Source organism: Panulirus ornatus, chromosome 10, assembly GCF_036320965.1.
Source record: "Panulirus ornatus isolate Po-2019 chromosome 10, ASM3632096v1, whole genome shotgun sequence".
In the NCBI taxonomy this organism is placed as follows: domain Eukaryota; kingdom Metazoa; phylum Arthropoda; class Malacostraca; order Decapoda; family Palinuridae; genus Panulirus; species Panulirus ornatus.
In genome coordinates, this window is record NC_092233.1 from 14,182,742 (window position 1) to 14,187,741 (window position 5,000).

A 5,000-nucleotide genomic window follows, 5' to 3' on the forward strand; every position below is an offset into this window, starting at 1 on the left:
TGCCACAGCCCAAGGCACTCTTGCACTTCCCCACTGTGCATCACATGGCGTTTCTGATGATGGCAAGCAAAATGTTAGTGTGTCGGGCCCCGGATTTATTTTTCCTTTTTTTTTCCCCCCATATCCCACCTTCTGATTTCGAAGAAAGTATTTTACTGAGCATTCCATAACTGTCAGGCCATTAGGAAATTACTTAAGTGTTTCAGATGGGATGCTGTACCTCTGTCGTCTTAGTAATTTCAGGCGTTCCTGATAAGTTTCTTTACAACGGTAATATTGGCCGTAAGAGAAATCTGAAAACACTAATTCTGCAGTCTTGCCTTCCTTGTAGGGTGGTGTAAGAGCACAGCAATTTTCTCTTCCTGTGAGAATAAGCACCATGAAAAGTATCATTATTGGTTTTCCTTCCCTTTGCATGGAAAGTCTGCAGGATCCATACCACCATTCTCCTGGAGGAGTCAGCCGTTGCTTTTTGTGTTAGCAGAAGTTTAGCTCACTTTACTACTCTTGAGGTCTTTTACATCATTCATTTGGTTTATGACAGTATCTTCGTCCGTCTGGTATACTTTATTGGATTGAATCTCTTCATTCTTTCGATGCTGGAGGAGTTGAAACATATTCCCAGCCGCAGTGACACTTTTCCTCACCTCGTTTGGTTCCTCACCCCAGCCTGATACCCTCCCCTCCTCTAGATCCTCACCCCAGCCAGAGACCTTTCCTTCCTCTAGTTCTTCACCCTCCCTCGAGACCTCTCACTCCTGTAGTTTTTCTCCCCAGCCTGAGGCCTTCACATCCTCTTGTTCTTCAACCCAGCCCGAGACCCGTCATTCCTGTGGTTTCTCTCCCCAGCCTGAGACCCTCCTTCGTCTTTGAGAATGTCACACTTTACGCTTTTCTTGCAGTGACTTCGTGGAATTTCGATTCTCCACTTGTCGGATCCCGTCTCAGCCATTGTAGATTTTCTCTCTCTCCCTTTCTCAGATGTGATGGTGGCCGTGTTCTGTACTGATTTTCCCCACCCACTTTTCAGAGCAGATCTCTTTCCCAGGTATCTCTTTACCTGCTCCACGAATCACAAGATAGTTCTAAAGACAATGTGTTTGCAAAATTTGTCGTACCTGCCGTGACCTGAATGATGATGATCCATTTGGTGTGACGGGTTATGATGGATGAGTTAATCCCTGTCCGGCAAGTGGGATTCGATCATGTCACCGGAAGAAAACGGCTGGAAACTGACTGAAGAAGAAAAAGGGAAACTGCAGAGCGATACGTTACCCACTTCAGGTTAGGTTAACGGCGTTTGCACACACACACACACACACACACACACACACACGCCTCCCCCGACATCTTGTCAAGACTTGGCAGCTCTGATTTACCATTCTGACCGCCTTATTCTTATTTCCAATTTGACACTGGACTTGAGATAGTGAGAGGCGACGCCCCACACCCCTCACATGAATTAGTTTTCTGCCGAAGGAGCGGCTAGTTTATCATGCGCTCCTATCCTTCTTGTGGGCGGAAAAGGGGTTATAGAGTGCTCAAAATGTCTAAGGACTTGGGCTTCGTGATTGAGTGAAAATATTACATAGTGAGAACAATGTTAACAAGGATTGGGCAACATTGAATGAAATTATAGGATATTTGACATATGTGCACTGTTTACAAAGGTCGAAGAATAATGATTTTGGATTATATGATAAATTATAAAACAAACGAACTGTTTGTTATAGGCAAACTTCGGATACTTTTAGAATATATGAGGTGGATCCTTGTTATGATGAAATGCTTCCACAGTTTCTCGAAATGTTTGGTCGGAATCGCATATGGATTCAGTGTTTGTAAAACAGTCCCACACGTAATGTTGGAGGGTGAGAGTAATGCTGTTGGCAGGGTTTATATTTGGTGTGTGTTCTCAAATGAACAATAGGGCCAGACTGCCTTGAGTATCTGTGTACCCCAGCGTGAGTCATGACGCGCCAGTGTGTCTGTTGATCCCGTTCATGGCACTACATCTGTATGGTTCCTGTTGGATGATATCATGATGCCCGATGGATCTGTATGGTTCTTGTTGGATGATATCATGATGCCCGATAAATCTGTAAGTGCCGAGTCGACTTGAGTGTAAGAGCTTTTGCTGTTTTAAGTTCTTCCTGAATGATCGTCTTGCACTGCAGTATTTGACGACCCCTTTGCCTGTGTACCGTAGACCTCTCTGACACCCCGGGGGGGAAGGGGGAGGTTATAATCTCCCACACACAGACGCTGGAAACCATCCATACAGTAACTATGACCGACGGTAGAGAGTCTGTTACCGGGAGTAATGAAGGATACGGTAGCGGCGTATACAGAGCCGTCGACACAGACCCCAACCCCTCCCAGTGGCTCTCTGTAGCAGATGAGTTAGTTTGGGAGGTGTTCGGCCACACTGTGGGTTGCGACGCCTCTGCTTCTGCTCACCAAGTGTGACTGTGATCTCACCAGGGTGTGGTCTATGACGTTAGTTACACACACACACACACACATGTGACATTGGGCCGCTCGTGCTAACCACTGGAGCATAGTTGTTCTTAAGTTATTGGTCCCCTGGTGTTGCCTGCTCACGACTGAGGGTAATAAATCATAAAGACTGAGGCAGGAGGAAGCTGTGGTTATTATGGTGAAAGGTGGGGAAAGACCTCCCGCCCTCCCTAGCTGGGTGGCTGGTGAAGCCTTATCTTCCCTCCCTGTCTGGCTGGCTGGTAAGGCGGCAGCAGCAGGTCACCAGCACCACCACTCACAGCAGTGGCTCGCACACCTGCTGCTGCTTGTGTCGTTACCGCTAATACTGCATACGTCAGGGTTCACATTTGCGGAGGAAATCCTGCATAGATTCTCTCTCTCTCTCTCTCTCTCTCTCTCTCTCTCTCTCTCTCTCTCTCTCTCTCTCTCTCTCTCATTCATCCCACAGCATCCGCCCCGTCACCTCCTCTGCCACAAGCTGTCTCAAGCGTGCACCTGTCGTAAAAAAACAAAAGAGCGCCGTAAAGTTTGACTTTTAATGCTACGCTCGCCTCTCAAGGAAGACGCCAGGCGTTGGATTTCCCTGAGGAGGAGGAGGAGGTGGAATTGAGGCTGAGTCAGGTTTCTTTACCTCGACTGCCGCTCCTCCGTCCGCTCTGATAGCCAACGGCGGAGGAGAGGCGGTCGACGGATCGCTCGCTCTCTGGCAGCGAGAGGCACACAGCTCTGAGACGAAGATGTTGGGAAATCAGCAACTGCGGGGTTTTTTTTTTAGGGGCCTACGTAAGAAAAGAAAAAGGTTTAGTTGTGATAACAACTGCTCTGTTTTCTTGTGCCTTCCTGAGGGAGTCATTGAGCGCAGGAATTACGTGGTGTTGAAATGTTTGGCTTTCTGCGTCTTTCTGGCTACATTATGATCCACGACCCTCCGTAACTATAGTATGATTCCACGACCCTTGAATACGACTCTCGGGCCCTTGGGCACGAAGGGACGACCCATGAACATGAGGGTACGATCCCTGAACATTAGGGTAATGCCCTTGAGCGCAAAGGTACGACCCTTGAGCACGACTGTACAACCCCTTGAAAACGACGGTAGACTCCTTGAGCACGACAGGAAGACCCTGAACACTACGGTGCGACCCTTGAACAAGACTGCACGACCCTTGAACAAGACGGCACGACCCTTGAACAAGACGGCACGACCCTTGAACAAGACTGCACGACCCTTGAACAAGATTGCACGACCCTTGAACAAGATTGCACGAACCTTGAACAAGACGGCACGACCCTTGAGCAAGACGGTACGACCCTTGAGCAAGACGGTACGACCCTTGAACAAGACGGCACGAACCCTTGAACAAGACGGTACGGCCCTTGAACAAGACGGCACGAACCCTTGAACAAGACGGTACGGCCCTTGAACAAGACGGTACGACCCTTGAACAAGACGGTACGACCCTTGAGCACGACGGTACGACGCATGAAGACAACCATACCAGCAAGTCAAGTTAGCACTTGATATTCGTCATTTCCATTCTATTTCAGTTGAAGATGTTGTAGCCACAAAGGTTGCGAGACAGTGTTAGCGATAAGCACGGGTAGTCTGTAGTGTTTGCTGCTACGTTTAGCGGAACATTACCTGTCGTCGCTCAGTGCACTGGGATATTTTAACGACAGCGGCGGAGTCTCGAATCCCGTCGGAGCATTGGCTGTGTTCACCAGGGCATGTGTTATTCATCGACCTGCGGCACAGAATAACTCTAAGTGACTTTTTTTTATTTTTTTACTTTTTTTTTTACCAGGAAAGTTCCCATGTTGGTCAGTTGACGTGATCAGATCTGCTTCATTTTTAAAGATGTTTCTTCTTGCTCTTTTAAGTACAGGCCCCGGCGGATGCTTTTGTCCGTGGGCGGTGGGTTCGGAATGTGAGAGAGAGAGAGAGAGAGAGAGAGAGAGAGAGAGAGAGAGAGAGAGAGAGAGAGAGAGAGTCAGCTGCATTCGGAGTGGTTAATTAAACAGGTTCCCAACGACTGTTCCATGCGAAAGTCTGTACCGTCGACAATTACCTCATCCACCCGTTGCCTCATCCACTCGTAAACCCAATGGGAATGTCACCTATACCTCATATACAAGGACGTGAAACACGAAGAATTATATATATGACTACCCTTGTGAGAATCGAACACCCCACACACACACACACACACACACACACACACACACACACACACACACACACACACACACACACCAACGTCTTCACTACGAAGATGAACGCTGCTCTGTCGGCCTCGCCTGACATTTTACAAGCACCTCCGCCGAGGACCGGAACTACAGAGCGGTCTGCCCGAGCGGCACAGCCACAACAGGGTCCCCTCACTCCTCCAGGGATCAGTACACACTCAGTGCGTCTTAACCAAAGCTTCAACCTGACGCGTATTTAGCCATCGAGGACGGAGGTGGTAAGGTTGATCAACCAGAGACCCTCTAGATCT